Raw genomic sequence first — 13254 nt, 5'->3', positions numbered from 1 at the left:
TGTGTGTACAGAGCAGAGCCGTGTGTGTTCGAGGAGTATTGAGCAATGCCGTATGTGTACAAGGTTTACGGAGTGGAGCCATGTGTGTACAAGGTGTACAGAGCGTGGCCACGTGTGTAAAAGGTGTACGGAGCAGAGCCGCAAGCGTACAAGGTTTGCGGAGTGGAGCCGTGTGTGTGCGAGGTGTACAGAGCGGAGCCATGTGTGTACGAGGCATAAAAAGCGGAACCGTGTGTGTATGAGGTGTGCGGAGCCATACGTGTACAAGGTGCATGGTGGGGAGCATTCATACCTCCCAGCGGGACAGTTCCGATTTTGAGAGAGAGCCTGCCCCAGCCGGGAGCTTACTTTTCCGACGAACACAGGACTACACGGCGGAGCCCAGTGGAGCACTTTAAAATTCACACGTGATGTTCCACCCGAAGTGACGTTCTAGAAGCCGACTGGAAATGAGGTAGTTTTGGGAGGAGATTGTGACGGACCCATGGAGGCACTTTAGGGAATGCTTCAGATCCATCACCATGTCCTCCTCCAACAGCGCAGACAGCGGGATCGCCTTGGACTCAGGGATTTCAGCCATGTGAGCGGATCATGATCTTTCTTTCTTTCTCTAATCTTTCTTTTATTCTTTCTCTCTCTCTCTGTTCTTTCTTTCCTCTCTCTCTCTCCTTTCTTTCTTATTTTCCTACTTTCTTTCTCCCTGTTCTTTCTTTCTTTCCCTTTCTTCTGTCTTTCCCCTCTTTCTTTCTCTCTCTGTTTTCTTTTTTCTCTCTGTTCTTTCTTTCCTTTCCTCAGTACCAGTAGAATAAGAGGGGTAGGAAACTAGGTGGCACTGGTCACATTGAGCCTCTCATACTTTTACTGGTGTATAATCATATGCCCTGAGCACCCCCATAAAGTGGGCCAGCCCCAGACAACAGGGTACAAACAAATCACTATAACTATCACTCCAAGTGGACAATTATATACATAAAGTTAATGATGTCCCTGTGCCATGCAGTGCAGAGGATCAGAATAATCTGAGGAGACCAGAGCAGCCGGGTATGGGGAGAATTAAATGGGGGCCCATTATGCTGTATGAAGTAATATATGGGGCCCATTATACTGTATGAAGAAATATATGGGGCCCATTATACTGTATGAAGTAATATAAGGTGCACATTATACTGTATGAAGAAATATATGGGGCCCATAACACTGTATGAAGTAATATATGGGGCCCATTATACTGTATAGAGTAATATATGGGGCCCATTATACTGTATGAAGAAATATATGGGGCCCATAATACCGTAGGAAGTAATATATGGTCCCAATTATACTGTACGCAGTGATATATGGTGCCCATTATACTGTGTGAAGTAATATAAGGTGCCCATTATACTGTATGAAGTAATATATGGTGCCCAATATACTGTATGCAGTAATATATGGTGCCCATTATGCTGTTTGAAGTAATATATGGTGCCCATTATACTGTATGAAGTAATATATGGGGCCCATTATACTGTATGAAGAAATATAAGGGGCCCATAACACTGTATGAAGAAATATATGGGGCCCATAATACGGTATGAAGTAACATATGGTCCCAATTATACTGTATGCAGTGATATATGGTGCCCATTATACTGTGTGAAGTAATATAAGGTGCCCATTATACTGTATGAAGAAATATATGGTGCCCAATATACTGTTTGCAGTAATATATGGTGCCCATTATGCTGTTTGAAGTAATATATGTGCCCATTATACTGTATGCAGTAATATATGGTGCCCATTATGCTGTATGAAGTAATATATGGTGCCCATTATACTGTATGAAGTAATATATGGTGCCCATTATACTGTATGAAGTAATATATGGTGCCCATTATAATGTATGAAGTAATATATGGGGCCCATTATACTGTATGAAGTAATATATGGTGCCCATTATACTCTATGCAGTAGTATATGGTGCCCATTATGCTGTATAAAGTAATATATGGGGCCCATTATAGTGTATGAAGTAATATATCGGGCACATTATACTGTATGAAGAAATATATGGGGCCCATAACACTGTATGATGTAATATATGGGGCCCATTATACTGTATGAAGAAATATATGGGGCCCATAACACTGTATGAAGTAATATATGGGTCCCATTATACTGTATAAAGAAATATATGGTGCCCATTATGCTGTATGAATTAATATATGGGGCCCATAATACTGTATGAAGTAATATATGGTGCCTATTATACTGTATGCAGTGATATATGGGGCCCATTATACTGTATGGAGTAATATAAGGTGCCCATTATACTGTATGAAGTAATATATGGGGCCCATTATACTGTAAGAAGAAATATATGAGGCCCATTATACTGTATGAAGTAATATATGGGGCCCATTCTACTGTATGAAGTAATATATGGTGCCCATTATACGGTATGAAGTAATATTTGGTACCCATTATGCTGTATGAAGTAATATATGGTGCTCTTTATGCTGTGTGAAGTAATATATGGGGCCCATTCTACTGCATGAAGAAATATATTGGCCCATTATACGGTATGAAGTAATATTTGGTACCCATTATGCTGTATGAAGTAATATATGGTGCCCATTATACTGTATGAAGTAATATATGGCGCCCATAAAACTGTATGAAGTAATATATGGTGCCCACATTATATTACTTCATACAGCCTTATGGGCGCCATATATTACTTCATACAGTAATATACACTCACTGGCCACTTTATTAGGTACACCATGCTAGTAACGGGTTGGACCCCCTTTTGCCTTCAGAACTGCCTCAATTCTTCGTGGCAGAGATTCAACAAGGTGCTGGAAGCATTCCTCAGAGATTTTGGACCATATTGACATGATGGCATCACACAGTTGGCGCAGATTTGTCGGCTGCACATCCCTGATGCGAATCTCCCGTTCCACCACATCCCAAAGATGCTCTATTGGATTGAGATCTGGTGACTGAGGAGGCCATTTGAGTACAGTGAACTCATTGTCATGTTCAAGAAACCAATCTGAGATGATTCGAGCTTTATGACATGGCGCATTATCCTGCTGAAAGTAGCCATCAGATGTTGGGTACATTGTGGTCATAAAGGGATGGACATGGTCAGCAACAATACTCAGGTAGGCTGTGGCGTTGCAACGATGCTCAATTGGTACCAAGGGGCCCAAAGAGTGCCAAGAAAAAATTCCCCACACCATGACACCACCACCACCAGCCTGAACCGTTGATACAAGGCAGGATGGATCCATGCTTTCATGTTGTTTACGCCAAATTCTGACCCTACCATCCGAATGTCGCAGCAGAAATCGAGACTCATCAGACCAGGCAACGTTTTTCCAATCTTCTACTGTCCAATTTCGATGAGCTTGTGCAAATTGTAGCCTCAGTTTCCTGTTCTTAGCTGAGAGGAGTGGTACCCGGTGTGGTCTTCTGCTGCTGTAGCCCATCTGCCTCAAAGTTCGACACACTGTGCGTTCAGAGATGCTCTTCTGCCTACCTTGGTTGTAACGGGTGGCAATTTGAGTCACTGTTGCCTTTCTATCAGCTCGAACCAGTCTGCCCATTCTCCTCTGACCTCTGGCATCAACAAGGCATTTCCGGCCACAGAACTGCCGCTCACTGGATTTTTTTTCTTTTTCGGACCATTCTCTGTAAACCCTAGAGATGGTTGTGCGTGAAAATCCCAGTAGATCAGCAGTTTCTGAAATACTCAGACCAGCCCTTCTGGCACCAACAATCATGCCACGTTCAAAGGCACTCAAATCACCTTTCTTCCCCATACTGATGCTCGGTATGAACTGCAGGAGATTGTCTTGACCATGTCTACATGCCTAAATGCACTGAGTTGCCGCCATGTGATTGGCTGATTAGAAATTAAGTCTTAACACACAGTTGGACAGGTGTACCTAATAAAGTGGCCAGTGAGTGTACGTAAAAGGTGCCCATTATGCTGTATCAAGTAATATATGGTGCCCATTATACTGTATGCAGTAATATATGGTGCCCATTATGCTGTATGAAGTAATATATGGGGCCCATTATACTGTATGAAGTAATATATGGCACCCATTATACTGTATGAAGTAATATATGGTGCCCATTATACCGTATGCAGTAATATATGGTGCCCATTATGTTGTATGAAGTAATATATGGGGCCCATTATACTGTATGAAGTAATATATGATGCCCATTATGCTGTATGAATAATATATGGGGCCCATTATACTGTGTGAAGTAATATATGGTGCACATTATACTGTATAAAGTAATATATGGTGCCCATTATACTGTATGAAGTAATATATGGGGCTCATTATGCAGTATGAAATATTTGGGGCCCATTATACTGTATGCAGTAACATATGGGACCCATTATACGGTAAGAAGTAATATATGGTGCCCATTATGCTGTATGAAGTAATATATGGGTCCCATTATAGTGTATGAAGTAATATATGGGACCCATTATGCTGCATGAAGTAATATATGAGGCCCATTATACTGTATGAAGTAATATATGGTGCCCATTATACTGTATGAAGTAATATATGGGGTCCATTATACTGTATGAAGTAATATATGGTGCCCATTATACTGTATGCAGTAATATATGGCGCCCATTATGCTGTAAGAAGTAATATATGGTGCCCATTATGCTGTATAAAGTAACATAAGGTGCCCATTTTGCTGTATGAAGTAATATATGGTGCCCATTATGCTGTATGAAGAAATATATGGGGCCCATAACACTGTATGAAGTAATATATGGGGCCCATTATACTGTATGAATAAATATATGGGGCCCATGACACTGTATGAAGTAATATATGGGTCCCATTATACTGTATAAAGTAATATATGGTGCCCATTATGCTGTATGAATTAATATATGGGGCCCATAATACTCCTTAAGCCGGTTCACATGTCCCGCTTTTCTGAGCCATCTGCTGGGACATTAGACCTGTCGTCAGACGAGTTTGAGGTCAATGCCATCGTGGGTTGCAATGTGATGCGGGGCAAAAAGTTTTACTTGGTGGATTGGAAGGGTCATGGTCCAGAGGCTCGGACCTGGGAGCTGGTGGAGAACATCCACGCTGCTCTTCTCATGGCGGAATTTGAGCGGAGTGAGGCGGCCCTAGGAGGGGGGTAATGTTAGGCATCGGGTTCCTGTCGCTGCTCAGCGGGAATCCTGAACCTTGCTTCCGGCGGTTTCCCATTCCTCTCCAGCCGCATAGGAGGTTGCACAGCAAACTCGTCGGTCCCGGCACTCTGCCCAGACCAGCTCCGTGGGTTTGCTTGCTGCTGCCACCTCTGGCACAGCTATGGCAATGCATGCTGCTCAGTAGCGAGATTCTCCAGGGACTAAGTCCCCATGTCGGGCCACTGAGCATGCCCTTGGAGTGATCTCCCATTGGAGATCGAAGGTCACGTGCTCAGGTCCTGCTCATGTTCGGATTGGCCCATCCGAGAAGCCAGGAAGGTCCCGGATGCTCGCGGCTATAAAAGGTTTGCATGGCCGCTCGGCCATGCGCTAGGATAGACTGTATTTTCAGACTATAAGGAGTGAGTGGTGTATGCACATATGAATGTCTCTGGTGACTGACTCATTATGAAACCCCTACCCTTGGTACGCATGTGTTGTGCAGCCTAGCCTGCTAGCGCCCAGGCTTAGGCGTAGGTAGGTCAGAGTTTGAGTCAGGTATTAGTCATCATCAGTGACTTGGCACGCCTCAGTGCACGTGCTCCACACTCCATAGCCAGTGTCCATAGCGGCGCTCGTAGCAGCAACGCCGCGCGCTCAGCGGGCTTAGAGGGACTCTAACCCCGTGTCCTTGGGGTAGAGTTCTGTGGCCGTTTGCTGTGCGCTCTTTGGCCGGGCTCTGTGAGCTAAGCAGGCTCCGGCATCCACTTCCAGCGGTTCTGCGGCTCTGTGAATTAACAGAGTCCGCTCCTGTTCACATTGGGTGACGTAACCAACGTGTGACTGTTTTTACACCGCTCCATTCTCCCGCCATTATCTAGCAGCAGTGTACCACCTCTGCACGGTGGACCCCGGGCTGCGAACGCACCTACTACGACTTTATAATTTGGTGCGTTCCGCCAGCCTTAACACAAGTGCTGGTAATATCCCAAAAGTAATAGGAATAAAAAAATAAATTTTAACCATGCCAAAGGAGTTGAAAAGAAAAGTCTTGAGTGAGGAAAAGAACGGCTCAATTCTGGATTTACTAGCAGAGGGATACAGTGAGTGTCATGTTGCCTCCATCCTTAAAATTTGTTAAATGGCAGTCCACTACAACAAGGTCAAGCAGACATTGGGGACAACAAAGCTACAGACAGGCAGAGGGCGAAAACGACTCTGCACTGACTAAGGATTGGACCATAAAGGAGTGGAGTAAGGTAATCTATGATGAGTCTAATTTTCAGCTTTGCCCAATACCTGGTCATCTAATGGTTAGACGGAGACCTGGAGAAGCATACAAGACACAGGGTCTTGCACCCACTGTTAAATTTGGTGGAGGATCGTTGATGATCTGGGGATGCTTCAGCAAGGCTTGAATTGGGCAGGTTAATCTTTGCGAAGGACGTATGAATCAAGCTGCATACAAGGTTATTCTGGAAAAACAGTTGATTCCTTCTGCTCAGGCAATGTTCCCCAACTCTGAGGACTGGTTTTTCCAGCAGGCAATGTGCCATGCCACATAGGCAGGGCCGCAACTATAATGAGGCGTTTTGAGCCAGCCGCTGAAGCGGCAGGCAGCAGGGGGTGGCATTTTGCGCTCTGCTACCCGCAGCACCTACAATTTAGTCTATGCACGCTGGTGCTGCAGTAGCGTGCAGAGCCTTGTAATTGATGAGGTCACAGTAATATATGTATAAGGTGCCCATTATGCTGTATGCAGTAATATAAGGTGCCCATTATGCTGTATGAAGTAATATATGGTGCCCATTATACTATATGCAGTAATATATGGTGCCCATTATGCTGTATGAAGTAATATATGGGGCCCATTATGCTGTATGAAGTAATATATGGGGCCCATTATACTGTATGAAGTAATATATGGTGCCCATTATACTGTATGCAGTAATATATGGGGCCCATTATGCTGTATGAAGTAATATATGGGGCTCATTATGCTGTATGAAATATTTGGGGCCCATTATACTGTATGCAGTAATATATGGGACCCATTATACGGTGTGAAGCAATATATGGGGCCCATTATACTGTATGAAGTAATATATGGTGCCCATTATACTGTATGCAGTAATATATGGTGCCCATTATGCTGTATGAAGTAATATATGGGTCCCATTATAGTGTATGAAGTAATATATGGGACCCATTATGCTGTATGAAGTAATATATGAGGCCCATTATACTGTATGAAGTAATATATGGTGCCCATTATACTGTATGAAGTAATATATGGGGTCCATTATACTGTATGAAGTAATATATGGTGCCCATTATACTGTATGCAGTAATATATGGTGCCCATTATGATGTATGAAGTAATATATGGTGCCCATAATGCTGTATAAAGTAACATATGGTGCTCATTATACTGTATGAAGTAATATATGGGGCCCATTATACTGTATGAAGTAATATATGGTGCCCATTATGTTGTATGAAGTAATATATGATGCACATTATACTGTATGAAGTAATATATGGGGCCCATTATACTGTATGAAGTAATATATGGGGCCCATTATACTGTATGAAGTAATATATGGTGCACATTCTACTGTATGAAGTAATATATGGGGCCCATTATGCTGTATGAAATAATACTTGGGGCCCATTATACTGTATGCAGTAATATATGGGACACATTATACTGTATAAAGTAATATATGGGGCCCATTATACTGTATGAAGTAATATATGGGGCCCATTATACTGTATGCAGTAATATATGGGGCCCATTACACTGTATGAAGTAATATATGGGACCCATTATGCTGTATGAAGTAATATATGGGGCCCTTTATACTGTATGAAGTAATATATGGTGCCCATTATACTGTATGCAGTAATATATGGTGCCCATTATACTGTATGAAGTAATATATGGGGCCCATTATAGTGTATGAAGTAATATATGGGGCCTATTATACTGTATGCCGTAATATAGTGCCCATTATGCTGTATGAAGCAATATATGGGGCCCATAATACTGTATAAAGTAATATATGGTGCCCATTATGTTGTATGAAATAACACTTGGGGCCCATTATACTGTATGAAGAAATATATGGGGCCCATAATACTGTATGAAGTAATATATGGTGCCCATTATACTGTGTGAAGAAATGTAAGGTGCCCATTATACTGTATGAAGTAGTATATGGTGCACATTATACTGTATGAAGTACTATATGGTGCCCATTATACTGTATGCAGTAATATATGGTGCCCATTATACGGTATGAAGTAATATATGGTGCCCATTATACTGTATGCAGTAATATATGGGGCCCATTATACTGTATGAAGTAATATATGGGGCCCATTATAGTGTATGAAGTAATATATGGTGCCCATTATGTTGTATGAAGTAATATATGGGTCCCATTATGCTGTTTGAAGTAATATATGATGCACATAATACTGTATGTAGTAATATATGGGGCCCATTATACTGTATGAAGTAATAAATGGGGCCCATTATGCTGTATGAAATAATACTTGGGGCCCATTATACTGTATGCAGTAATATATGGGACCCATTATACAGTATGAAATAATATATGGGGCCCATTATACTGTATGAAGTAATATATGGTGCCCATTATACTGTATGCAGTAATATATTTTGCCCATTATGCTGTATGAAGTAATATATGGGGCCCATTATAGTGTGTGAAGTAATATATGGGGCCCATTATGCTGTATGAAGTAATATATGGGGCCCATTATACTGTATGAAGTAATACTGTATATGGTGCCCATTATAGTGTATGAAGTAATATATGGGGCCCATTATACTGTATGAAGTAATATATGGTGCCCATTATACTGTATGCAGTAATATATGGTGCCCATTATGCTGTATGAAGTAATGTGTGGTGCCCATTATGCTGTATGAAGTAATATATGGTGCCCATTATACTGTATGAAGGAATATATGGGGCCCATTATACTGTATGAAGTAATATATGGGGCCCATTATGCTATTTGAAGTAATATATGGTGCCCATTATACTGTATGAAGGAATATATGGGGCCCAATATACTGTATGAAGTAATATATGGTGCCCATTATACTGTATGAAGTAATATATGGGGCCCATTATACTGTATGAAGTAATATATGGGGCCCATTATGCTGTTTGAAGTAATATATGGTGCCCATTATACTGTATGAAGTAATATATGGGGCCCATTATACTGTATGAAGTAATATATGGGGCCCATTATACTGTATGAAGAAATATATGGGGCCCTTTATGCTGTATGAAGTAATATATGGGGCCCATTATACTGTATGAAGTAATACTGTATATGGTGCCAATTATAATGTATGAAGTAATATATGGTGCCCATTATACTGTATGCAGTAATATATGGTGCCCATTATGCTGTATGAAGTAATGTATGGTGCCCATTATGCTGTATGAAGTAATATATGGGGCCATTATGCGGTATGAAATAATATTTGGGGCCCATTATACTATATGAAGTAATATATGGGGTCCATTATGCTGATTGAAATAATATATGGGGCCCATGATACTGTATGGAGCATTATGTGGGGATAGGGATGACTTTCTGTTTGTTGTGGATCTGACCGCTGGGACCCCCATGATCCTGGGAAACGTAGCTTTGAAGAGCACCGTGTAAATGGAGCTGTGGTCGATCATATGCACTCTGGTACCATTCACATGTGGCTCTTCAAATAACTCCTATAAGAGAGTGATGTGGGGACGACAAAGTATAGCAAAAATTCACTGATCGGGGCTGATGAGTGTTATAGTTTGTGGGCTGGTGGGATTTGTGTGGCAGGGCTGCATTTTTGTCCCAGGCCCTGTGCCAGGCCTACCATTGCCATTCATGATCCTTGTCCTGGATACTTGTGTGTTGTTCTTGTATGTGCTTGTGATGGCGCTGATATCCTTGTGTTTGGACACCTTTTTTTCTATTTATCTAAATTAAAATGTCCACTATTGTACTCAGTTTACAGGATAGATGTAAAAATCTACTTTGTGTGTGGTGGGGGGGCGTCATTTTGCTGTTCACCTCAGGCAGCAGAGAGGCTAGGTTAACCCCTGCACACAGGTCAATCAATGTATGGATGAAGGACCACCACATCAAATCTCTGTCATGGCCAGCCCAATCTCCAGACCTGAATCCCCTTGAAAACTTTTGCAATGTAATTAACCTCTTTCTGCCATCTTACGTACTATCCCGTCCATGGGCCCCTATGCCCATGGACGGGATAGTACGTCATAGCGATCAGCGGCGCTCACGTAGTGAGCGCTGCTGATCGTGGCCGGGTGTCAGCTGATTATTACAGCTGACACCCGGCACTATGTGTAAGGGGCAGTCATGGACCGCCCCCGACACGTTAACCCCTGGCACACTTCGATCAAACACAATCACAGTGTATCGGGGGTGTAGGGAAGCATCGGCAGGGAGGGGGCTCCCTTCATGCTTCCCTGAGACCCCCGCAGCAGCGCAATGTGCAGCGTTGCTGCGGGGGTCTCCTTCCCTGCAGGTCTCCGGATCCAAAATGGTGGCGAGGACCTTCGGGGGCCTGCAGGGAGCCGGCTTCCTCAGTACATGCAAAGCGCAGGCATGAGGAAGTCTGCTTCAATGCCTGTGACAGATCGCTGATCTGTCACAGTGATCTGTGTTGTGACAGATATGTCCCCACTGGGACATTGTAATAAAGTTAAAAAAAAAAAAGTGTAAAAATAATTTTAAAAAAATCGCTAAATAAGTTAATAGAAAAAAAATTCCCTAATAAATTCATTTTTTGGAAATAAAAAAAACAAACAATAAAAGTACACATATTTAGTATCGCCGCGTCTGTAACGACCCGCCCTATAAAACTGTCCCATTAGTTAACCCCTTTATTGAACCCCTTAAAAAATAAAAAACGAAGCAAAAAATAAAGCTTTATCATACCGCCGAATAAAAAGTGCAATATCGCGCGATCAAAAAGACGGATATAAATAACCATGGTACCGCTGAAAATGTCATCATGTCCTGCAAAATACGAGCCACCATAGAGCGTCATCAGTGAAAAAATAAAAAAGTTATAGCTCGCAAAATAAAGCGATGCAAAAATAATTATTTTTTATATAAAATTATTTTCATTGCAAAAAAGCGCCAAAACATAAAAAACAACATAAATAAGGTATCGCTGTAACCGTACTGACCTGAAGAATAAAACCGCCTTATCAATTTTACTGCACGCGGAACGGTGTAAACGCACCCCCTAAAAGAAATTCTTGAAATGATGGTTTTTGTTCATTCTGCGTTCAAAAAAATCGGAATAAAAAGCAATCAAAAAATTTCACGTGCCCGAAAATGGTACCAATAAAAACGTCAACTCGTCCCACATATAATAAGACCTCACATGACTCGGTGGGTCAAAATACGGAAAAATTATAGCTCTCAAAATATGGTGATGCAAAAACTATTTTTACAATAAAAAGCGTCTTTTAGCGTATGACAGCTGCCAAAAATAAAAACCCGCCGTAAATAGTAAATCAAACCCCCCTTTATCACCCCCTTAGTTAGGGAAAAATAATAAAAATTAAAAAAAGTATTTATTTCCATTTTCCCAGTAGGGTAAGGGCTAGGGTTAGGGCTAGGGTTAGGGCTGAGATTAGGGTTAGGGGTGTGTTGGGTTTAGGGTTTGAGTTAGAATTGGGGGGTTTCCACTGTTTGGGCACATCAGGTGCTCTTCAAACGCAACATGGCGTCTGATCTCATTTCCAGCCAATTCTGCGTTGAAAAAGTCAAATGGTGCGCCTTCCCTTCCAAGCTCTGCCATGCGGCCAAACAGTGTTATACCCCCACATATGGGGTATCAGCCTACTCAGGACAAATTGCAGAACAACTTTTGGGGTCCAATTTCTCCTGTTACCCTTAGGAAAATAAAAAATTGGGGGCAAAAATATCATTTTTGTGGAAAAAAATATGATTTCTTTATTTTTACGCCCGGGCGTTATAAACTTCTGTGAAGCACTTGGGGGTTCAAAGTGCTCACCACACATCTAGATAAGTTCCGTGGGGGGTCTAGTTTCCAAAATGGGGTCACTTGTGGGGAGTTTCAACAGTTTAGGCACATCAGAGGCTCTCCAAACGCGACATGACACCCGCAGACCTTTCCATCAAAGTCTGCATTCCAAAACTTCACTACTTCCCTTCCGAGCCCCGACGTGTCCCCATACAGTAGTTTTCTTCCACATATGGGGTATCAGCATACTCAAGACAAATTGGACAACAACTTTTGGGGTCCAATTTCTCCTGTTACCCTTGGGAAAATAAAAAAATTGGGGACTAAAAGATCATGTTAGTGGAAAAAAATATGATTTTTTTTATTTTCACGCCCGGGCATTATAAACTTCTGTGAAGCCCTTGGGGGTTCAAAGTGCTCACCACACATCTAGCTAAGTTCCTTGTGGGGTCTAGTTTCCAAAATGGTGTCATTTGTGGGGGGTTTCCACTGTTTAGGCACATCACGGGCTTTCTAAACGTGGCATGGCATCCAATCCCAATTCCAGCAAAAAAAGTCAAATGGCGCTGCTTCCCTTCCGAGCTCTGCCATGCGCTCAAATAGTAGTTTACCCCTGCATATTGGGCATCAGCATACTCAGGAATACTTAAAAAATATAGGGTCTCAAAAGTACTATCATGAAAAAACCCTACAGACAAAATGCTTTATTAATAAAAGAACCCAAAATTGGTTCACACCACAAAGTGAACAAACCAAAAACAAAAAATAAGTGTCCAAAAAACAGTTAAAAATAAGGGGGTATCACTATGGGTCCCTGATGAATATTATCACTCGTACCTTCCTGACCGCAGAGGTTGGCACCCTAGGGGGGAACGTTGTGGTGCCCCCGCTCAATGATGGCTCTCCCTGGGCACCCTGATAGACCCTGCAGCTACTAGGGAGCCCTCTACCCGATGACTATAGGGACCCCTAACACTATACATAGGCAATCCTATGATAAGGAAGTCCCTAGACCCCA

The sequence above is a fragment of the Dendrobates tinctorius genome, unplaced genomic scaffold, assembly GCF_039654945.1.
Source record: "Dendrobates tinctorius isolate UK_male_01 unplaced genomic scaffold, ASM3965494v1 ptg000012l, whole genome shotgun sequence".
Lineage (NCBI taxonomy): Eukaryota > Metazoa > Chordata > Amphibia > Anura > Dendrobatidae > Dendrobates > Dendrobates tinctorius.
The sequence above is the reverse complement of the archived record's forward strand: the minus strand, read 5'-3'. Positions refer to the sequence as shown.